Source organism: Sus scrofa, chromosome 9, assembly GCF_054392235.1.
Source record: "Sus scrofa isolate SSC_HxYL_T2T_F1_AM1 chromosome 9, Sscrofa_HxYL_maternal_Yorkshire_Landrace_v2.0, whole genome shotgun sequence".
Taxonomy (NCBI): domain Eukaryota; kingdom Metazoa; phylum Chordata; class Mammalia; order Artiodactyla; family Suidae; genus Sus; species Sus scrofa.
The window spans coordinates 29,748,011-29,773,338 of NC_139391.1; the positions used below are offsets into that span (position 1 = coordinate 29,748,011).

General features: G+C 36.4%; 1 long non-coding RNA gene across 1 annotated transcript in view; it reads left to right on the top strand.

The window, feature by feature from the left end:
- The first annotated feature begins 291 nt into the window (after positions 1-291).
- Positions 292-25,328, top strand: part of LOC110255423 (uncharacterized) — a 211,610-nt gene continuing 186,573 nt past the window's right edge. The window contains exon 1 of the long non-coding RNA XR_014815094.1: positions 292-685. This is a non-coding gene — a long non-coding RNA (uncharacterized LOC110255423). The remainder of the gene's footprint in view (positions 686-25,328) is intronic.

A 25,328-nucleotide genomic window follows, 5' to 3' on the forward strand; every position in this document is an offset into this window, starting at 1 on the left:
TCAAGCTTCATAGCCTTCCTCAACAAGAAGGAAGCCAGGAAGGAGCTTACTTTACAAGCCTACTTGTGATTGGAATGGGAGACTAGTAACGTAATGAACATCACTTCACACAATCATATTCTACCTATTTGGCTACACATACGGGGCTTATTCTTTTCTGCATGGAACATATACTATCTTTTTCCCCATGGAAGAAAATTAAAAAGTATTATCCAGAGCCCTGCCCTCACGCCCCCGCCCTGCCCCACCCCACCCCCTGAATAAATCCAGGTCTCGCGGGATCAACCTCCCAGCTCAGCGTTACTTTCCTTGCTGGGACTGAGCTGCAGTTTTGGAGGAGCTGACGCGGAGCCCAGCTGTCTTGGAGCCCAGCCCCAGGCGAGGGTGGTGGGACACCCAGCCGTGCCCCACCCGCGGTGGCTTTTATGTAGTCTTCTTAGGTGTTTTCCTAATAACCTGTGGGCTCCTACGAAGCTCGCTGGCATCACGCTTGTGGCTGAACTGGATCTGGGATTTGCCAGGGCTTTAGCGTCTGATTGATGCCTGGTAGAGTGGACACAGACAGAAGGTTGGTCTCCTTAGGACTTTTCGGAGCTTCAGCTTCTGGACAGCACAGGCCTGTCCAGGCAGACAGGAGCCCAGCTGCTTCAGGACCTGCTGGGAGGTGCCACCGCTGGAGTAAAAGGTAAAGAAAACCTGGGGAGAAGCTTCCTGGATGTGGCTGACTGCTGGGCAGGAGTGGGGTGTGTGTGGGGTTCCATTTTCAGAGGAAAGGCTTGATGCGGAAATTGGTGGATTTCAGGTAGTTTTGTGTGTGGTGTAGACAGTTGCCTTTCTTTGGTGTGTGGTACCTAATATGCTTGGTATCATTGATTGGTGGAGTTTCCCAGTGTATGCCCTTGGCAGCTGTGTCATAAATTAACTGACCACGTACACCTGGGTTTATTTCTGGGGTCTCAGTTCTGTTCCTCTGGTGCATGTGTGTGTTGCTGTGCCAATTCTGGTTCCTCAGCTTCTTCCTTGTGTAGTTTGAAGTCAGGAAGAGGATTGACTTCAGCTGTGTTCTCCTTTCTTCGGCTCAAGCCATCCAATTTGGGGTCCTTTTTGGTTCCACACAGATGATAGGATTGTTTGCTTTGTTTCCATGAAAAATGGCGTTTTAATTGTGTAAGAGTAAATTGAATGTGTGTACTGCTGTGGCTGGATGAACGTTTTAACAATATTCTTCTGATACCTGATCACAGAAAATGTTTCCATGTATGTTTTGCTTCAATTTCTTTATTAGTATCTTGTAATTATTATTGTGCAGGTTTTTCACATAATTGGCTCAGTTTATACCCAGGTATTTTGTTCTTTTTGATGCAGTTGTAAATGGGATTATTTTCTTAATTTTTCTTTTTGATACTTGTTCTTAGTGTATTGATTTTTAGTGAATTACTGATTGTTATGTATTGCTTTTGTATCATGCTAACTTTACTAAATTCATGTATTATGACTCTTACCTTTTAGTGGTTTGATAGGGGAAATTGTGATTCAAAAATCCCACTGTTTCTCCAGTATCCCAGGTCTTTCACAACCCCCAGGACCTAGTGACTGCTAATAGCTTCTCTCAGTACCTTTTAATAGTATGTGCTTTCCTACAAGAGCGGTGAAAACCATTTTGAGTGAACTGAATCTGGTTAGGGCTTGGCCTCTAAAAAGAAATTTGGTGTCTTAGCTACTTTTCTAACGTGTTTGTTTTGAAAAGTTTTTTACTTTCTAGTAATTTCAAACATACAGAAAATCTGTAGTAGCAGTATGATGTGTAAGTTAGATTCCCTAGGCGTCATTAATTTACCGCCTGTGCCAAATTAAAGGACAATTTCCATTATGTTTTACCCCTAAAGGGAACACCCACATACACCCTCATATGAGAAATCATTGTGGTTTTCAACTTCTAACACAATTCACAGGCTACCTTCCACTTTACCCACCTGCCCCAAAGCATGACAATGTCTTTTTCCATTCTGATTAGTTTTCTTTGCCTGGACGCGTTCTTGGCGTTCTTGAGACTTTCCCTCATTTCCATAACCTTGAGGGTTTTTTTTTTTTTTTTTTTTGAGGGCCGCACCTGTGGCATATGGAAGTTCTCAGGCTAGGGGTTGAATAGGAGCTACAGCTCCAGCCTACACCACAGCTGCCGGCCTACACCACGGCAACGCCAGGTGTTGTACTTTGGGTGTCATTCTAAGAAACTCTTGCCTAGTCTGAGTTGACAAATAGATTGTGTACATTTTCTTATATGATTTATATAGTTGTAGGTCTTTAATCTATTTTAAGTAATATTCTTATATGGTGTAGAGTAGGTACTTAATTATTTTCCATGTGTATATCTAACTCCCCTGGACCATTTGTTGAAAGGATTATTCTTTCCCACATTGACTTGTCTTGAAACCTTTGCCAAAAGTTACCTGACTATAAATGAGAGTTTATTTCTGGAGTTAAAATTCTACTACAGGAGTTCCCATCAAGGGAACCAGAATCTGGAATAATCCCTTGGAGCTGATATCTATGCTATTTATAATGTCACATAAATTATTTTTCCTTAGGAATTCCAATTGTGGCACAGAGGAAACTAATCCTACTAGGAACCATGAAGTTGCAGGTCTGATCCCTGGCCTTGCTCAGTGGGTTAAGGATCCGGTATTGCCTTGAGCTGTGGTGTATGTAGGTTGAAGACACAGCTCGGATCTGGGGTTGCTGTGGCTGTGGCGTAGGCCAGCAGCTACAGCTCTGATTAGACCCTTAGCCTGGGAAGCTCCATATGCCATGGGTGTTGCCCTAAAAAGACAAAAGACAAAATAAAATTAAAAAAAAAAAATTCTACTCCATTGATCCATATAGCTACTCTTATGTTAATACCACACCATCATGATTTTGCTATAAATTTTTAGTAGGTTTTGAAATCAGAAAATTTGAGCCCTCCAAATTTGTTCTATATCAGGATTATTTAAGTTATTCTGGGTTCCTTAAATTTTCATATGAATTTTGAGATCTTCATCTCAATTTCCAAAGAACCTGGCTGGGATTTTGATGAAGATTGAATCTGAAGATGATTCAATTTGAGGATTATTGCTATCTCAATAATATTAATAATTCTGATCAGTGAATGTACTATGTCTTCCCATATGTTTAGGTCTTCTTTAATTTTTATTAATGATGTGTTATTTGGTGTTCAAACATTGCATTTTTTTCTTAAATATTTTCTTAATCTTTTTTTACGTTTGATGCTATTGCAAATATATGGTTTTCTTAATTTTATTTTCAGATTTTTATTGCTAGGGAATTTTTTTATATTGATCCTGGATCTAAAAACCTTTTGATTTTATCACTTCTAATGGTTTCTAAGTGAACTTCTAGGGATTCAATATGTATGCCATCATTGTAATCTGTAAATAGAAATATTTTTCCTTTCTCCTTTCCAATTGTAATACATTAAATTTTATGTTTTTCTTGTCTAGTTGCTGTGTGAGGGCATCTAGTTTAATATTTAATGTAAGTGGTGAGGATGAGCATCCTCTTCTTATTCATGTTAGCAGAAAAAATTTAGCCTTTGACAGTTTAGTGTGGTAGTAGCTGAGGGTTTTTCATAGATGCCCTTTATCAGTTTGATAGTTTCCCTCTATATCTGCTTCATTTTGAACAAGGTGGGTGAGATGCCCAATGATCTCAAGTGCTTTTTCTACATCTATTGAGATGATCATGTGCTTATTCCTTTATTCTTTTAAAATGATGTATTATATAAATTGGGATTTTAAACTAACTTTACTAAATTCCTTCTCAAGTCAGAAAACTGAAAGCCATGCATGCTTGAATCCTATCCATTGCCCTAAACTCTACCATTCTGTTTATTCCATGTCAATAACATCTTTCCTCCATTTCCACTACCTTCACTTTAATCTTAGTTTATTGCCTGTCTGTTCCTATCTTGGATTACTGACTCTTAATTTATTTGTTTTTACGCTTTCTCTTTTGTTTCCTTCCAGTATATTAGCCACAGTGGTATTCAAATAGCCATTTAATCATGTTATTCTTATGTTTAAAATCCCCAGTGATTTTTTTTTTTGCAAAAAAAAATAAAATCCTCAGAAAGTCTTTAATTTTTGTTACAAATTTAACTCTCTAGTCACCATAATCTTGTGAATAAACTGCATTTGTTTGAAATGTAGAAAATCTGAAATGCTCTCTGTCTCCCACTACAATGGTTAAAGTAGGGATATTTTCTTTCTTCTACACCTAGTCCCTAGGGCTCAATTATGAGAACTAGACTGTATTAAATAAACAGTCAAACCATGACTTTAAATTTAAAGGAAGGAAGAAGGCGGCAAATAATTGATTAAATACCCTGAGAAAATGGCAGTGCTGTCTAGCAATTGTAGGTTCTACATGTCTTACAACACAATAGCACACTAAGCAGAATTTTTCTACTAAAAAAGAATATATTATTCTTCCTTCATTTCGGCCTAACATGCCTTTTTAGTTTCTGCTTGCTTTCCAAGTTTGATTGTTCAGTTTCCCCTTGATTCTGTGAGCAATTGATATTGCTCTAATAATGAGATTATGCTTTAATAATTATACCACATAGTTTCCGTTCCTTGCAATCCAAAATAGGGTCAACTACAAGGACTCACTGTAATTCCTGGCTGCTCCATCTGCCTTGAAATTGTTGTTATATATCCTCCCTGTTTCATGCCTATACCTTAATAGAATTGAAATTCAGACCTGGGAATAAGGTTCTAGGACTCATAGACATACCAGTTGTAGGTCTAGGCTTTGGATACTGATAGTCTTGTTACTTCTTTGTTAAATTTTCCCATGGTACTTTCTTGTATTGCATTCGTTTGTCTGATTGTTCAGTTAATAACTGTCTCTCCATAGGACAATAATTATTGCGAGTACAGTGATGATTTCTGTTTTGTGAACATGAAAATTAACAACCAAGCCAGTGCTAAGAATACCATATGCACACAACGTATTTTTGTTGAATAATTGTAGTTAAAAATGAAGATTATTTGGAATGTGGATTGTTGAATAACTAGGGCATATTGACATCACAGAATTAGTGATATACGGAAAACAGAAATCAGTTTCATATCACCTTTTTTAATATAGCAAGAAATATTGAGATGTTTCTGTAGCAAAGATGGACATAAAGATTTGATATTTATTAAGGATTTTAGTTTTTCCATTCTCCTTTGGTCCAAAGCTTCTGTGTCTGAGGCCATTGTATTTATAATCCCCTTTTAGGACATCGTATATCCAATTGACAGAGAATCTAAAACTGTAATTCCCAGCCACATGGGTGTAATTGGCTTTTTAGTAAATCTTACAGTGTAAAAGGTGACATTTCTTTCTGTGAAGATTTATGAACACATATATATCCAGAATTTTCACATCATGTCATGTTTCCATGTTTGAGAACATTTATGCTCTTTTCATTTTCTAACTTTTTAAAATGCTTTCTTTTTACATACAAGTTTATTTCAAACTTTACTAAACTGTGATGCCTGGAATGTGGCGATAGCCTTGTTTGAAAACCCCCTGGTATTTTTGGTTGTACATTTCTCCTTTCTATCTAAATTGAGAGCATTTTCTTCAAGCAATTTAGTGAGTTGGGCATTCTCATTTTACCAGATGTGATAGATTTTTTTTTTTAACTTATATTTGAGTCTGACTGAAAGAGGGACTGAATAAATCAATATTTTAAAATGCTCAATTGAAAAAAAGTTTATTGTTTTGTTTACTCTTCAGTACATTTTATTGCCTTCTCTCTCATGATTAAACATGTTCATTAACTGCAGCTATCTCCCTGTGGTCAGGCAGACAGTTTAGCCTTGCTCTTAATATTTCTTTTGTCCACTGACTCATTCATGTCGCAGGGCCTCATTGAAGAAACGTCAAAAATTTCCGGTGTACCAGATGAGTTTATGGTTGACATAGAGTCTCAGAACTTAGTTGATTCTGTTGGAAAGAGTCTGCCTTCCTTTGATTGGTATTTAAAAATAGAGCTATGAGGAGTAAAAAGGGAAATCAATAATGGCAACTAATATTTAATGAATCTAAGGCAAGAAAATACATAATGCTAAATTAAACTCTATAATTATACAACAGCAAGCAACTACGTATTTTTATATTGCTATTGTTATCATCACCTATTCATATATTACTGGCTCCCAAAGAGAAATTGAGCTAAAAAATTAATATACTAAAATTCATGTAGATTTTCGTTGAATTTATTTTTTCCTCTTTAAAAATATTACACTTAATTGAGCTGATGGGCTTTTTAAGGTTTGTAAACCACATCAAACTGATATTGTCAACACAATACACAAATATAAAATTTAGAAACATTTGTATTTTTCTGTTTTTTCAGATATTAGGGAAATTAATTCTTGAATTTAAAATATTTATAATAGGATTTCCCATTGCGGCTCAGTAGTTAATGAATCTGACTAGGAACCATGAGGTTTCGGGTTTGATCCCTGGCCTCACTCAGTGGGTTAAGGCTCTGGCGTTGCTGTGAGCTGTGGTGTAGGTTGCAGACACGGCTCAGATCCCGTGTTGCTGTGGCTCTGGTGTAGGCTGGCGGCTGCAGCTCCAATTAGACCCCTAGCCTGGGAACCTCCATATGCTGTGGGTGCGGCTCTAGAAAAAGACAAAAAGACGAAAAAATCTCTCTATATGTTTATAATAAAAGTAATGAAGTTATTTTGTTTCCTACAATGTCTATGTGTTAAATTCAAAAGTTTTGATAGTGGATATTTTGACTTTTAAATAGAGAAAGGATAATTTTAAAAATTATGTTTCTTTTTTGTGCAATACCTAGATATTGTCAGGCATTTAAAGATTTTTTGTTAAATTATAGTCAGTGAATTCTCAAACATAAATCTTGAGGGAGGAAAGCTTTTATGTGTAGTAATTTTCATTTTACGTCTTTACAGATCACAGAATTATTTTGCAAACATCTTTTTTGCATTTGAACTTAATAGCACCCTGTCTAGTAAGAACGACAGCTTTTGATTCCCCATTACAGAGATGTAGAAATGAGGATTTAAGAGAGAAGATTCAGCAAATCACAAAGAAAACATAAATCTATGTCATATACCTCAAAAAACAATAGCACTTCTACTGCAGTCTCCTGTATTTGATATGATGCTTCTAATTATCATCTACCTCTGAGAATAAATGGAAGTCTAAAGGAAAGAGCTTAAAATGTCCTAGAGTTATCAAGTGGCATTTAAAACATATTTTCAAGGCCATTTTTCTCAAAATAACAGATTTTCAGTAGGATTTAGAAATTTATAGGCGTTTTCCATGATTGATATGTAATTCAACACATCAAGAAATATTTGGTGCCTGAAGTATGACAACCCTTGGCCTAGGCATTGAGAGGGAGATTTTTTTTTTTTTTCTTTTTTTTAAGGCTGCACCCAGGGCACATGGAGGTTCCCAGGCTAGGGGTCTAATTGGAGCTACAGCCACTGGCCTACACCACAGCCACAGCAACACCAGATCCAAGTCACCAGACACCACAGCTCACGGCAACGCTGGATCCTTAACCCACTGAGTGAGGCCAGGGATCAAACCTGCAACCTCATGGTTCCTAGTCGGATTTGTTTCCACTGCACCACGATGGGAACTCTGGAAGAATTTTTTTTTTTTTTATTCAGTGAATTTATTTTCTGCCTTTAAGGAAAGTAACACCTTAGAATTTTTTTTTCTTTTTTAGGGCCATACTGCAGCATATGGAAGTTCCCAGGCGAGGGGTTAAGTCAGAACTATAGCTGCTGGGCTACACCACAGCCACAGCAACACGTGATCTGAGCCACATTTGTGACCTACACCACAGTTCAAGGGAATGCCAGATCTCCAACCCACTGAGCGAGGCCAAGGATCAAACCCACATCCTCATGGATACTAGTTGGATTTGTTTTTGCTGCACCAGAATAAAATCTAATCTTTTTCTTTTTTTTTTTTTTTTTTTTTTGGTCTTTTTGCTATTTCTTTGGGGCCGCTCCCACGGCATATGGAGGTTCCCAGGCTAGGGGTTGAATCGGAGCTGTAGCCACCGGCCTATGCCAGAGCCACAGCAACGCGGGATCCGAGCCGCGTCTGCAACCTATACCACAGCTCACGGCAATGCCGGATCGTTAACCCACTGAGCAAGGGCAGGGACCGAACCTGCAACCTCATGGTTCCTAGTCGGATTCGTTAACCACTGCGCCACGACAGGAACTCCTAAAATCTAATCTTAATTTAATTTGGAGTGGGTAAGCAATGAGATCCTGCTGTATAGCACAAGAAACTATATCTCATCACTTGTGATGGAACATGATGGGGGATAATGTGAGAAAAAGAATGTATGTATATATATGTGTGTGTGTATATATATATATATATGCATCACTGGGTCACTTTTATGTACTGAAGAAATAGAACATTGTAAATCAACTACAATAAAATTTTTAAAAGTACTTAACATTTGCAAACGACATAATGAGTCACACTTATTAAAATTTGTTTTAATTCCTGTGTACATATCAAGGTATGGTATCAATTCTGATTGAGGTGGAGAGACGAGATATTTTCTAGGCATAAAAAAGACAGTGAATGTTGCATTTTCTGAAGCTTGATCTGGCAGTACTGTATAATTGATCATGTGTGTGCAAGTAGAAAAAACACATCTTAGTTTATATTACCCACAAAAAGGAGAGCCTCTAACAAGAGACTGCCTAAATCCCCTAGTTCATTTTGTGAAGACATCCTATGGGACCTAAGTGAAGTCTGGGGAGAAGAAAACAAGGAAGAAGGAAAATTTATACTTGTGTATATCCTCAAGTTTGGTCACCACAATGGGCCACTGAGGCTGAGTGTTCCCAGATTATTATAAAGTAATATGTATACTGTGTTTTAATAATTCCTAACTGAGCAACAGAAGGTGGGAACATATATTCACCTTTTTTTTTTTTTTTTTTTTTGTCTTTTTGCCATTTCTTGGGCCGCTCCTGCGGCATATGGAGGTTCCCAGGCTAGGGGTCTAATCGGAGCTGTAGCCACCGGCCTACAGCCACAGCAGTGCAGGATCTGAGCCGCGTCTGTGACCTACACCACAGCTCACAGCAATGCTGGATCATTAACCCGCTGAGCAAGGCCAGGGATCGAACTTGCAACCTCATGGTTCCTAGTTGGATTCGTTAACCACTGCACCACGACGGGAACTCCATATTCACCTTTTTCTTCACTGCAATCATTGAGCCATGACACACTTGCCATGCTTCTAGGCTGCACTTGGATGGCCTGAAGTTCCTTGTGACATCCCACATAATGGATGAGAGATGCACTGGTGGGGAACATGAGAAGTACCTCAGCTGATGAGAAATTTTGTCAGGTTATGACTTTTAAAAGCTGTCTGTGGCACGATGTTTGTGTGAAAAGTAACAAGTAGAATGTGAGGGGGGGAGTCCAAGGCAATTATAATACAGCATATGATAGTCCTGTTAGAAAAATGTCTCTGGAGTTCCCATCATGGATCAGCAGTTAATAAACCCGACTAGTATCTATGAGGGCATGGGTTCAATCCCTGGCCTTATGCAGTGGGTAAAGGATCCAGCGTTGCCTTGAGCTGTGATGTATGTCACAGACATGCCTCGGATCCCATGTTGCTGTGGCTGTGGTATAGGCCGGCAGCTACAGCTCCCATTTCCCATGCCACCCCTAGCCTGGGAACCTCCATACGCCATGAGTGTGGCGCTAAAAAGACAAAAAAAAAAAAAAAAAAAAAAAAAGAAAGAAAGAAAAGAAAAATATCTCAAAAATCCTGATTTTGATGGTAAGAATCAGAACTAAACTCAATTGACTAAAAAATCCTTTAGTATCTGCTACATGCAAAGTCTTCACTGCATCACAAAAACAATCAGAAAGTCCCCAATTTCAAAGAGCTCAGAGACAGAGATACATGAATTTCAAAAAGCAGAAACTTTACTAAATTTTAAGATGACTTGATTAAAAATGTAAATGCCTGAACATGTTTGATAAATATTTTAAAGATAGACACATCAGGGATTTGTGACGGAATGCAACTAATATATGAGAAAGTATAGGACAAAACAGTTCTTCAAGCTGAGAAGAAAAAAATTGAGAGAAAAATTTAAGAATTGGATTTCATAACGATGCTGTCTTTGGTCACCTATCCTAATTTTAAAACTATTTCAGTCTCTAATTCAATATTCAGTTTCCCAGCCAAAATAATTGGATGAAAGTTAATCATGAGTGTCCTCTGAAAGATTGGTAAGGTCAAAGCAAAGACATCCTTGAAGGTGAAAGTTAAACCTGAATGTAACTACCTCATGCCAAATGCTAATTAAAGATTTTCTAAAGATGGGAGTTCCCATTTTGGCTCACCAGTAACAAATCCAACTCATATCCATAAGGATGCAGGTTTGATCCCTGGCCCTGCTAAGTGGCTTAAGGATCCAGTGTTGCCATGACCTGTGGTGTAGGTCACAGATACGGCTTGGAAATGGCAGGGCTGTGGCTGTACTGCTATAGCTCTGATTCAACCCCTAGCCTGGGAACTTCCATATGCCACAGGTGAAGCCTTAAAAAAGCCAAAAAAACAACAAAAAAAGGTTTTCTAAAGAAGTTTCAAATAATTCATGCTAGTGAAGAAAGTTCTGTTCTTGAGATGACGGAAAATAGACTACCTGCAAGTAATGGTCTTTATCAATTTCTTCCTTCATATTTTATTATAGTATTTAGGAATAATGCTATTGTTCAGTGTTCACCCTCTTCCCTTCCCCTAAAAGCAATGATATTAAACTTATGAAACAGATATTTGATAATTACGATCATCTTAGCTGAACATGAGCTTACTGAAATAAAATGTGCTGATATACATATGTATTGATAAGAATCTCTATACTCAGGAGTTCCCACTATGGTTCAGTGGGTTAGGGATCTGGCTTTGTCTCTGTAGTGGGGCGGGTTTGATCCTGTACCCTTTGCATTGGGTTAAGGATCCCATATTGCTGCAGCTGTGGCATAGGTTGCAGTTGCGGCTCAGATTCCATCTCTGGGCCAGGAACCTCCACATGCCATGGATGTGGCCGAAAAGTAAAAATAAAAATGTCTAAATTGATTGGACTTGACTGTTAGTTATAAATAATTTAGAAATAGGAGGTTATAGATCAGCAAATCCCACTCATCCCTTTATATCTTGGAATTTTCAGGTTAGTTTTAGCTTTACTGGATCCTTCTCTTTTTCTTTATTTCATGATGAAATTTCCAGAGCTTACTACTTGGATCTCTTGTGTTTATTATTTATTTTCATTCTGTTTGTGATGTCAAATTTCAAATGTCAGCTGTATGCCAAAAACTTCCAAATTTGTCATTTGCAGCAACAACCGAATGTCATACAAATCTCCTAACTGCTAGCTATTCACTTCTAGTCAAATATAAATAAGACATCTCTAACTTTTCCAACACCAAATTTCATACTTTCAACTCTTCTCCCAATCTGCTCCATCTGTAGAATTCCCAATCGTAGTTGATTGCAACTCTATTTATTCCTAGACCAAAAGCCTTGGCATCCCTCTGATGTCTCATCTTTAATTCACATCTCCTCTTCGATTAAGACATTCTCTTAGAATAAATTAAAAATTATATCATTTCTAGAATATATCCATCGATACCAGATATCCAAGCACCATAAACTTTCCCCTGAAGTACTGCAAAAGACACAACTAGATCCTATCATTCACCTTTGGCCTTCCTATGGGATATACTCAACTTGCTATTCAGAGGGAGTCTTGTAAAAACCTTTTCCAGTGACCATCCTTTCTCTCCTCAGAAATCTCCAATGGCTTCCTATTTTCCTGAGAGTAAAAGCAAACACTATAATGGAGTATAATGGCCTTGAAATTTCTAAATAACTTGTTTTTATTCTTAGTGCTCTGATCTCATGTTCTACAACATTCCCTTTGGCTAAGCTGACTCTATTGTTTTTGGAATATATCAGGCATACAAATGTGTTCCCTCTGATTGGTATGCACATATCCTATGTAGTTAAAACTTTCACTGTCTTCAAACTACTGCATAAATGTCATCTTCTCAAGAAAGCTATCCCAACAATACTATAAACCTCCTTCCTTTATTCTGAAATGCTTCTCTGCATTTGCCCTCATAACATCACTTAGTCCCTTCTTACAAATCACTTAAATGTTACCTTTATTCTTATTGTTGGCATATACCCATTAGTAGTTCAGTCTGTTGAGAGCATAGATTTTCATCACACAATTGCTTTTTTGCCTGGTATCTAAAACAGTTCCTGATATATATGTATGAATATGAATTCAGTACATAAATGGAGAACTTGCTGAAAGCATATGCCAAGTAGACTTGTCTATAGTATTCTTCCTCCCCTGTAGATATTTTTTTAATAGGATCTAGTACACTGGCCAATGTCGTCAAGTCTTTGCATTTAGGCATTATCTTCCAAAAGTCTATGCAACCGTATTATCTGGACAGTCTAGCCAATATTTTCTTTTCATGTAGGAGTATTTTATTATCTTACTTTCATAAATTAGAATAGCCAGACATAGTGAAAATAATACTACTAGGAGACAATACTAGACATATGATGACTAGTATTATAATAATTTATACAGCCCAATAATTGGGACAGCGCCACCACCCATGCATGGACATGTGTGCTCACACACACACATACACACACACATGCACATTGTAATGCAGTAAGCTCCAAAAGCAGCTGGGTTCTGAATGTAAATTCTAAGCCCTTAAAATCAGGTGTAAATAAAACTAATGACCTCAAAATCTAGAGTGTCAGAATATTGGAACCCAATGAAATAATGGAGCCTTTGCAAAATGAGCACTTTAAAAGTTTGCATACTTACTTACGCTATTTACTAAAGAGAGCTCACCGAAAAGTATTTTATACTGAGATGAAATTCATGAAAGCATCCGTCATGTAATCACATTTATTCAATTGAAACATCGATAAAATCAGTATATTTCTAAAAGTGATAATTAGGCATATAAGGCACATCACCAAATATGTGGAAGCACCTTGATTGCACAGTGACATTTCTAAATTTTGTAGCTTAATCTCTGCTAAATTTCATGCAAACAACTAAGAAGTAGTAGTTAAGGTAAGCCTGAAGGGGCAAATACTATGCCTATTACGATGACCCATAACCAGGAGTTCCTTTCATGGCTCAGTGGAAATGAATCTCATTAGTGTCCATGAGGATGCAGGTTTGATCCCTGCTTAGTGAGTTAAGGATCCAATTCGACCTCTAGCCCAGGAACCTCCACATGCCAAGGGTGTGGCCCTAAAAAGACAAAAAATAAATACATAAATTTAATTAAATTAAAATGACCCACAACTGGTTAGATCAAATAACTTTACTGAGATATTGAAGTGTTGATTATGTTCATATATGAAACGAAAGCCTCACACTTTTTATAGTTGTTCTCATTATGGTGAACTACACATGTAAAGCATAATTATATTTGTTTAATAAAAATATTCATAAAATTATTTAGGCATAACGAGAATGAAACAATTGAATAAAGAATAAACTGTTATCAAAGCTTAAGATTCATCAAATTTTGGAGTATGTATAAGACAAGATCAAATATTGGTGTATGGAAAAAATTGTGTTGGGGAAATAATAAAAATAAATAAAGATGAGACTGAGAAAACTCAAGGAGGTACCACAAAAAAAAAAATTGTGTATGTACAAGAAAAAAAAATGTTATGTAAATTAGAGACTAATATAAGCTTAAGAATATTTAGAATCTGTAGTGCTAAACATACTCTGATAAACACTTTATGTACATGATCTCATCTAATCCTAATAACAAATCCAAAGCAGATCAATTATTATCCTATTGCTAGATAAGAATACTAGGTTTAGAGAGAATAATAAATTGAGTCTGATAGCATGTATTAGAAGGATTTCGATTTAAACCTGGTGATGTGATCACTATGTTGCAGTGACCCAAAATACTTGTTCTAAAAACTATGCAAAGCCAAAGATAAGTTTAAGGTAGGAAAGACTTGTATGCTTATTTAAAGGCAGGTGAAAAATACCTCTTTCTCCAGATCTTAGAAAGTGTTGTGATTTGTGTGAAAACCAGTAGGCAGATATTGTTTTCTATCTTTATATTATACCCCTTATGCTATTGAAATGCACATCTTGACATAGTCTTTGAATACATTTTCAATACTAAGACACCTTCACAACTAAGTGTTGTCTGGAAATCTTGATTTTTTTTTTTAACTTTATATGTTTGATATAATTATGTTTTTCTCTATATTTTTGTTATTAACATAATGTTTTCCAAAAAAAAAAAAAAAATAGGGAGTTCCTGTGTGGCTCAGTGGTTAACGAATCTGACTAGGAACCATGAGGTTGCAGGTTCGATCCCTGGCCTTGATCAGTGGGTTAAGGATCCGGTGTTGCTGTGAGCTGTGGTGTAGGTTGCAGACACAGCTTGGATCCCACATTGCTGTGGCTGTGGCATAGGCTGGCGGCTACAGCTCCGATTAGACCTCTAGCCTGGGAACCTCTATATGCCGCAGGAGTGGCCCTAGAAAAGCTGAAAAGCCAGAAAAAAAAAAATAGATTTCTTAAAACTTTTTTTCCTATGGGCCATTTTGCTTTTATTTAACTTCATTTTCTTTTTGGCTATGCCCATGCATATGGAAGCTCCAGCCCTGGGGTTGAACCCAAGCTACAGCAGTGACAAGACCGACTCCTTAACATCTAGGCCACCTGGGAACGCCTTTACCTTATTCCTTGTAAGAATGTAAAAGTTAATTTTTGTTGACACTACTGGCCTCTGGATAAATTTGAAGCATTCATCTTGTGCTGATAAAGTAAATCCATTGTGTATTTATATAGTCAAGTGAATTGAAAATATATGTAGTAAAATGAAATTATAAACTTTTTGGAATTCTGTAGGAGCCAGTGAATCCTTTGCTAAAAGCAAAATGTTAATGTAAAATTTTCAAATGATGAGGAAACATACAATTCTGTGGGCCAAGTATAGTTCTGCACTATCTGGATAATATGTTTGTGGATTATCTCAGATAAACTATGCTAAGGACGATTATACTATACAGTCCCTATATGGAAGAAAACATGCAGCAAGAAATGTCCATTTGTATATAACAATAACAAATAGGGGTTACCTCATTGGATAGGGAAGGGAAGCAATAAAGTATTCCCCTAGATTTTCTTTTTTTTTTTTTTTTGTCTTTTTTGTCTTTTTTTTTTGTTGTTGTTGTTGCTATTTCTTGGGCCGCTCCCGCGGCATATGGAGGTTCCCAGGCTAGGGGTCTAATCGGAGCTGTAGCCACCGGCCTACGCCAGAGCCACAGCAACGCGGGATCCGAGCCGCGTCTGCAACCTACACCACAGCTCACGGCAATGCCGGATCGTTAACCCACTGAGCAAGGGCAGGGACCGAACCCGCAACCTCATGGTTCCTAGTCGGATTCGTTAACCACTGCGCCACGACGGGAACTCCCCCCTAGATTTTCTATTTCCATAAATTATATCACAGAGTGTTCCCTGTATGTTGATGGCTGTGCATTCATCTGTAAGTTAACAGCTATTACCATGGCAAAATTGTGCCATTTGTAGTTACATAATGCAGGAGAAAAATGACTGAGATCTAGAATAATAGGCATTCCTAGGAGTAGCAATTTATTAGTTTATCCATGAAAGGATTTGAAATAATAGAGCAGTATGATAAGATGGGGCTTAAGATTGATTTTCTGAGGAATTAAGGAATTGAATGAAATCCATAGAAACAAAATGAGGGTTCGCGAATGAAAGAAGTAAGTGAATTATAGAGAAGAGTTTGAATATAAACCAATGTTTCAAAATCTTTGTCAGTTTAATTTTCTGACTGTAATAAAACTTTTATGATGGTACACAAATTAAAGATTTGACCTATTATGTGTTTTAGTCTAACATGAGTTCAAACATAAATGTAATGGTTTTCCTTGAATAATAAAAGTTTATAAGCACTTTTAATAAGCTTATAATACATATGAGGGATGTGTGGTAGTTGCAGGTGTGAGAAACTAAATTTCACAATGCCGGTGGTAAAAATGAGAGTGAGAGAATTCACACTGATTATTTTTCCTAGACATAATTCATCTGCAAATATTTTTTTTTGACCCTTGATACTCTCAAGTGCATTTGAGTCTGAAGTTTTTACATAGGTTAGGTTATAAAGATATTTAAAACATAATTACAGAGAAGACTGAATTGGAGGAACGCCACAATTACAGTGGATAAAGGGGAAAGAAATTTTTCAAACCTGCATGTGTGAGTAATTATTATAGAAGAGAAACAAATTTTATTATTTAGCAATACTGTTAATACTTAATAATACATTCATTGATAAATGATCTATGATTATGATACAATACTTTCAATATAAATTTGTGCTCAGAAATTTTGAGAGAAAGCAACTCCCAATTTCTGGATCGCCTGTGGGTGCTGTGGCTCTTGGAATCCCCAGTGTTAAAGCTTTGTTAGAGCCAGAGGTCTAAAGTCCCACTATGTTGATCGACTTTCAGTCTCAAACAGCTTTTACTGCTACTACGGAAGCCAGTCAGTGGGTAAGCTGCTCAGAGATTAATGTGCTCACTGTTGCTGCTGCCACTTTCTGAGTTTAATCCAGGGAAACTCTGTGGCTGGCTGAGGCTGCTGGGAGGCCCTTTAGCTGCTCTTATTGGCACTGCAATGCCTAACCAAGAAGCTGATGTGGCTGCTACGTATCAACAGAACCAGAAAGAAAAAAACACAGTAATTTCTGTCTCTCTCTCACCTCCAAATCTTTCTTCAGCAACTCCTAATAACTGGTAAGAAAGTATGCAAAATAGAGGTTTCAGGTTTCTAGACCCAGAGGATACCTGGGATATGTAAAGGTAGATATAGGAATGAGAATAAAAGATGAATAACAAACATACAATGTACAGTACCTCAGTTACATTTATGAGAATTGAAAATAAACAATATCTCTATTAAAGCATATGAGATAACTGAAATGCTGTCACTTCTAATAGGTTAAATGTCATGGCTGGCAGAGATAGAAATTATATGGTACAGGGGAGGAAAATAAAACAGCTGGAAATAAAGATTCAGAAGAATAGAGGATCAGTTGTCTGAGAGATTCGAGATATTCACTATGCATTCTAGAGGAAATCAGTCTGAAGAAGGCAGCAAGATAAAACAGAAATCACACCTAGAGGATGAAGAAAAAGCTCTATGGAGTTTAGTCACAAACAGATAATGGTGTATACACTGAAGGAGAGGAAGAGCATGTGATTAGAGCAAAGCCTTTTCAGGTCACTTTTGGTCTAGATTATTCAAATCTTTGAAAGCCAGAGGGAAAAAAAAATTCAACTTGAGCATCTGAAATGTTTTATACAAAGTAACTTTAATAATATTCTCTAAAACAGCAGTCTTCATTTTACCTGTCCCATTAATCCCTCCCACTCTCTTTATAGCCTGTTAATATATTTCATAGATTATAAAACCTATTTATCTCCTCTGCATATTAAAAAAGTCACTATGAAGCCATAAGAAAAAAGGAGAAATCAAGGAAAAATAAATCATAAGGCATATTTCATATGTAGTAGCTCAGGCATGACTGCAGAAGACATAACAAAGATACCTTAAAATCCCTTGTGTTTATATTTCCTGTTTGCTGCTTCCTACCCACACACTACCCTTCCACACCACACTATAGGCCCCTGGACAATGACTCACTTGTGATATATCAATGAGCTTCTTTATCATCTGACTTTTCCTGGAATTCGTCAATGCAAAGCACCAGCAAGGGTCAGATGGTAGGCGGAAAGGTGCTGGGACATTACTTCTGTTTCCATTCCTGGTAGTTTGTCACGGATTTGTTGCATCTTGATACGGAAAATTCCAGCCCACAGCAAACAACTATTCTCTCCAGGTTTCAGTAACTGTTCGCTTCCTTGTCTTGTCATATCTAGACTGGGCCTGGCACCATAAGTTTATGATTGGATTACTTTGCTAGTAAGTAGAGATGACATCCCAAGGTACCGTAGATGGCCAAAATGGAAAGAATAAAGAAATATAATTGTCTCACACATGATGAGTTGAATCTCATTTATTTGCATCAGATTAATTCCCTATAAGTTTATGGTTATGAATTACATATACAGTTGATATCTTGAAATCTTATATGTTAACACATACATTCAGATTCAACACATAATGTGACCTCGAAGAATTTTACATCATTAGGTAACAGGGAATAGAGAACAGAGAAGAAAAAGGAAGGGTAAAGAAGTTGATGGAATAATGGTCATATAGATTTCTGGGAACAGTCTCTGCTTTAGGGCAAAATACTGCAAGCAAATAAAAAAATATAGATATAGTCAAAATATCAAATGCTAAGCTAGATATTTAAGAGTGTTACGGGTTAAATAATCAGTTGGGTTTTTGGAATAATCTTCCCCAAATGTTATCATTTGATATTTATAAAATAAAATGTAGGATGATTAAATATGAAACATTTAAAAATAGTGCTTTATTTGAAGTATTAGAAAAATCATGTTACAATTTTGCAACTGTCAGAAGGTTGCACAGTACCCTCTACATTTGAAGAAACTGCATGTTAATTTTTTGTATTTGTATATCTACATTAAAAGAAAAATAGGTTGTAAAAAGTTTAAACCTTCTATTATAGCCAGCAATAATAGTGAATTTTTCTCTACATGTTAGTTCACACGGCATGAGCCCAAACTCATATTTTGTATTGTTATGTCACTTCCAAGCTTCTCCCTTTCTATTGCTATTATATAAATTTAATGAAGGCTGCCCTAGTGGTATGAGAATTTTTTTCCGTTTTAAATTCAGTGCTAATTATAAACTATTAGTTCACTAAGCTTTCTATAGCTCTTAACAGAAATATAAATATAGAAGGGAAAAGTGACTAACAGTTACTTCATATCACTTTAAAAGGAAATTTCTGAGGTTTAATTGGATAATGTCTGCAAAATGTTTTAATTCCTAGGAGAAAATAATACATAATCATAAAGAGGAAAAGGCACCACAGTAAAATTATACTATGTGAGTAGCAATAAATGTAGGTTTTAGTTTGGATTCTGACAGAATAGCAATAGGATACTGATATGAATTGCTCTAAATCTCTCTTACAAATGTTATCAGCAAACGTTCATGGAACTGTGAGCTATTATGGAAAGTATAATAGATTGATAGAAGTAGAAGAGGACAGGTTCAAGTCCTTGTTTCTTCATTATCAACTGTTGGGCTGTAAGCCTGTTGTGGAAATTCTCAGACCCAGTTTTCTTAGCTGTAAAGTAATGATAAAAATTTCTTTCTATCTCAGAGGCTTTTGTGAGGATTGTAGTTTTGAAAAATTAAGTGAAAGTACTTGAAAATCTTCAATGTGGTCCATAAACGTTTACTAAAAAGTTTATATATATAAAAATGGAATATATATATATATAGTTTAAATATTCTCAAAACAATTTACTTTTAAAATCAATGTTATTGTGCAGAAGCCATTTGGTTTCTTTATCCCCTGTTAACACAGCTCCCCTTTTTAAAGCCTTGAACATTCTTTGCCCTGATACCTAACATTCCGTTGAATTTCAGCATCCTACAAATAATTTGCTATTCTCTGCAAAGCATTAGTGCATGTGCTGTTGTAGTCAAGAAAATCTAACAGTGTTTTGGTACCATTAGCAATGGTCCTGTAAGTGATTATGCTGTAAGTAAACTTACCAAATCTGTAGCAAGAGTATGGCAAGTAGTTAAAGCCATTGTGTCTAAGGCAAGATATAAAGATCTTCTTTTAACTTAGTATTTGAAAAAAGGAGGGTACTTTATATCATGATACCTATATTTAAATTTGTGAATTTTGTTGATCCTTAATAGAAACAACAGATGGGTTGTAGAGATTTTATATGTGTTTGTGTGTGCGTGTGTGTATAAATACTACTCAGTCCTTAAAAATAATGACAATTACCATATGATTTCACTTATATCTGGAATCTAATATATAGGACTCAAATGAACCTTTCCACAGAAAAGAAAATTGTGGACATTGAGAATAGACTTGTGGTTGCCAAGAGGGAGAGAGAGGGAGTAGAAGGACTGGGAATTTGGGGTTAATAGATGCAAACTGTACCCTTTGGCATGGATAAGCTCTGGGATCCTGTGTAGCACTGGGAATTATGTCTGGTCCGTTGTGATGGAGCATGATAATGTGAGGAAAAAGAATGTATAGGAGTTCCCGTCGTGGCGCAGTGGTTAACGAATCCGACTAGGAACCATGAGGTTGACTAGGAACCATGAGGTTGCGGGTTCGATCCCTGCCCTTGCTCAGTGGGTTAACGATCCGGCGTTGCCGTGAGCTGTGGTGTAGGTTGCAGACGCGGCTCGGATCCCGCGTTGCTGTGGCTCTGGCGTAGGCCCGTGGCTACAGCTCCGATTCAACCCCTAGCCTGGGAACCTCCATATGCCGCGGGAGCGGCCCAAGAAATAGCAACAACAACAACAACAACAACAAAAAACAACAAAAAAGACAAAAGAAAAAAAAAATGTATACATATATGTGTGACTGGGTCACCTTACTGTGCAGCAGAAAATTGACAGAACACTGTAAATCAGCTATAATGGAAAAAATAAAAATCATTATAAAAAAATGAAAACTTGCCATTTGTAACAACATGAATGGACCTTGAAGGGTATTATGCTATGTAAAATAAATAAGACAAAGACAAATACTACATGAATTTACTCATAAGCAGAATTTAAACAACAAAAAACAAACATAACAAAACCAATACAAACTCATAGATATAGAGAATTGATTACTAGTAATTTTGGGCAAAGTGAAAAGGTTGAAGGGGAAGTCAAACGTATGGAAATGGATGGTTACTAGAGCTTTAGTGATGACCGCTTTGTAATGTGTACAGATGTCAAATTGCAGTGTTGTACACCTGAAGAATATAATGGCATGTGGTATTGTACCTATTGTATTGTAGTTTTTGTTTGCTTGTTTAAAGAATGTATGTTAGTTCCTGGTGGATTAGCAGGTTAAGAATTCATCATTGTTACCACTATGACTCTGGATGCAGACGTTGCACAGGTTCAGTCCCCAGCCCAGGAAATTGTACATGCCATGAGCTCAGCCAAAAAAAAAAAAAAAAAAAAAGTATGTAGTATATACCCACAATTGCATATTATAAGAGAAATAGAAGAGAATGGTCCCACAAAACTTGCATGACCAGCAACCATGTTGTTAAATTACTCATCGGGAGTTCCTGTTGTGGCTCAGAGGGTAAGAACCCAATTAATATCCATGAGAATTTAGGTTCCATCCCTGGCATCACTCAGTAGGCTAAGGATCCAGCATTGCAGCAAGCTTCAGTGTAGGTACCAGATGTGGCTTGGATCTATTATTTCTGTGGCTGTGGCATTCTGACAGCTGTGCAGCTCCTATTCAACCCCTAGCCTGGGAACTTCCCTATGCCACAGGTGTGGCCCTAAAAAGACAAATAAATAAATACTTGGAGTTGCTGTTGTGGCGTAGTGGACACAAACCCAACTAGTAACCATGAGGGTGGGGGTTCAATCCCTGGCCTCACTCAGTGGATTAAGGATTGGGTGTTGCCATGAGCTGTGGTGTAGGTCGCAGACATGGCTTGGATCTGGAGTTGCTGTGGCTCTGATTCAACCCCCAGCCTGGAAACTTCCATAGGCCATGGGTGTGGCCCTAAAATGCAAATAAATAAATAAATACTTATCTATTGGTTCAAGATATTATTGACCTCTCTTTATTGTTTATGTGCTTGAAAGAGCATGTTTAAAGCCAAGAGACTGATCACCTGGCACATGTTGAAGGATGAGAGTTTAAAAAATTTAAGGCGGTAGTTCTCAACATTGACTGAATATTAAAATCAGTGGGGACTCCATTGCTAGAAATTCCTAATTGCTTGGTGTGGAGTGAGGTATAAGAATTTCTTAGAAGTTCCTGGGTAAATCCACTATGCAGCCAGGGTTGAGAATCACTGGCCTAAGTGTACTTTCCTCTTAGCCCCAGAAAAATGTGTGCTATAGGGACATGGTGAAAACCTATTAATAAGGTCCATGCCACTTGCCTCCATTCACTGTGTTTCCAGTGATGATGTTTTTGTTCCTTAGTTCTATCAAGAGTTTTTCTTAATTTAAAAGAGAAAACGTTTAAAAAATTTTTGCTGTAAGGGGGGTAACACAAAACATGAAATTCAAGTATATTGATTCTCAAAACATTAAAGTATCTTCAATTTATATTTACATTTTTTTGAGAGAGTCTAAGTCCATGTTGGGAATTTATAATCACATTTTCCAAGTGTATTTCTAGCCCCTAATTTCATCATTACTTCATAGAGAATGAAGATGACCTTTTTCTTCTCTCATCAATTTTTAAATAAATTTTGAAAGTTTTCCTTTTCTTATAATATTAGTTCATATAGTTCTCGCTGCTACAAAGCGCTGATGCAAGAACAACAAAAAACCCCTAAATATGGCTATAATTTAGTTGACTTCTTCCCCTTTTTAGTGGGAAAATTAGGGTCCACTTTTCAATACAAAGTTTGTAAGGGAAATGATATACTAGTGTATTTCATTTTAGTATTTACAGTTTATTTTTTGATGGAATATTTCCGCATAATGAAAAGTAAAAATATTAATATACAATCTAATGCATTTTGGTAATTAAATACCAATGTAAGATATAGGATATAACATCACGTATGAATAGCTCTTTTCTATTACCTCCCAGTCAAATTCTGTCATGCTTCTTTAGTTCTGAATCATATTAAAAATTGATTTATTCTTTCACTCAGCATAATCTATATTGTTTATCATTCTTGTTGCATAATCTGCAGTCAATTTCCTTTTTTATTTCTAAGTAGAATTACATTTTATTATGATACAATTTGGTTATTTATGTGTTGTTTCGTTTTTGATTATTATTAATCTGAAATCAGCTTCCCTATACAAGTTTTGTGGAACTATAGTTTCATTTCTTGTGGATAAAAACGTGTTATTTTATAAACATTATGATACTTGCCTCGTTCTCTTCTAATGATATTATTATTAAACATTCACAACAATATATAAGTGTTCCAGTTGCTTCACATACGTGAGAATGTAGCAGAGATAATATATTCTCATTTTTGTTTTAACTAGCATTTTCTTGATGACTAATAATATTGAGAAATTTTTGTTACATTTAATAACACTTTATATATTTCTTTACATATTTTGGTGTATGAAATGTTTGTTCCAAGTGTCTTGTCCATTTTAATGTTATTTGTGTTTTATTATGGAGTTGTAGACTTTTTAAAGATAATTTTTTTGGATATTAGACCTCTGTCAAATGTTCATTATATAATTTCTTTCAATTTATGGTTTGCAAAATATCCTTATTTAAAATGTTTCTGAGAACTTCTATATGACACAGGTGCAGCCCTAAAAAAAAGGGAAAAAATAAAATGTTTTTAATCAGTATGTTTTGTTCTAATTCAACATTTTTGATAAAATGTCTTTATTAATATTTTATGTTCATGTGTTTCTGTAAATTGTCTAAGGATTTTTATTATATTATAGAATACAATCTAAACATTTATGTATAGGCCTCTGATTTATCTTAAATTATTTTTTATGTGGCATGAGGTAGTACAGAGGTCTATATTTTTATTCCTATGGATATCTAGTAGTTTTGACACTATTTGTTTAAAATATTTTCATTTATTCACTGAATTATTTTAGCACCAATTAAAAATCAGTTTTTCATTTGCGTTTATTTGTGAACTGTCTTTTGTTCCATTTTATGTATTTGTTCCTACCCTGATGCTGTACTGTTGGGAGTGTTATATCTTTGCAGTACATGTTGAAATTAGGTAGCTATAACATATAACATCCAACTCTGTTGTTCTTTTTCAAGATTTTTTTTTTTTTTGCCTCAACCACAGTATGCCAAAGGTCTCAGACTGGTATAAAACCTGCTTCTCAACTGTAACCAGAGTGACAGGGATCCTTAACCCACAGAGCCAGGAGAGAACTCCTCAAGACATTTTTAGTTAGTTGGCATAACATAAATTTTATTATTTTTTTATTTCCCCAATGCATTATGTTTTTTTCTACTGTACAGTATGGTGACCCAGTTACACATACATGTATACATTCTTTTTTCTCACATTATCATGCTCCATCATAGGTGACTAGACATAGTTCCCAGTGCTACACAGCAGGATCTCATTGCTAATCCATTCCAAAGGCAATATTCTGCATCTATTAATCCCAGGCTCCCAATCCACCCCACTCCCTCCCCCTCCCCATTGGCAACCACAAGTCTATTCTCCAAGTCCATGAGTTTCTTTTCTGTGGAAAGGTTCCTTTGTGCTATATTGTATTTTCCAGATATAAGTGATATCATATGGTGTTTGTCTTTCTCTTTCTGACTGACTTCACTCAGGATGAGAGTCTCTAGTTCATCCATGTTGCTACACATGGCACTATTTTGTTCTTTTTTATGGCTGAGTAGTATTCCATTGTGTATATTTACCATATCTTCCTAATCTGATCCTCTGTCATGGACATTTGGGTTGTTTCCAATGTCTTGGCTATTGTGAATAGTGCTGCAATGATCATGTGGGTGCCTGTGTCTTTTTTAAGGAAAGTTTTGACTGGATATATGCCAAAGAGTGGGGTGGCTGGGTCATATGGTAGTTCTATGTATAGTTTTCTAAGGCACCTCCATATTTGTTCTCCATAGTGGTTGTATCAGCTTACATTCCCACCAACAATGCAAGAGGGTTCCCTTTTCTCCGCACCCCCGCCCCCGCATTTGTTATTTGTGGGCTTATTAATGATGGCCATTCTGACTGGTATAAGGTGATATCTCATGGTGGTTTTGATTTGCATTTACCTAATAATCAGGAATGTGGAGCATTTTTTCATGGTGCTTGTTGGCCATCTGTATATCTTCTTGGGAGAAATGTCTAACAGATCTTTTGCCCATTTTTCTACTGGGTTGTTGGTTTTTTTGCTGTTGAGTTGTTTAAGTTGCTTCTATACTCTAGAGATTAAGCCATTGTCAGTTGCATCATTTGAAGCTATTTTCTCCCATTCTGTAAATTGTCTTTTTGTTTTCTTTTGGGTTTCCTTTGCTGTGCAAAAGCTTATCAGTTT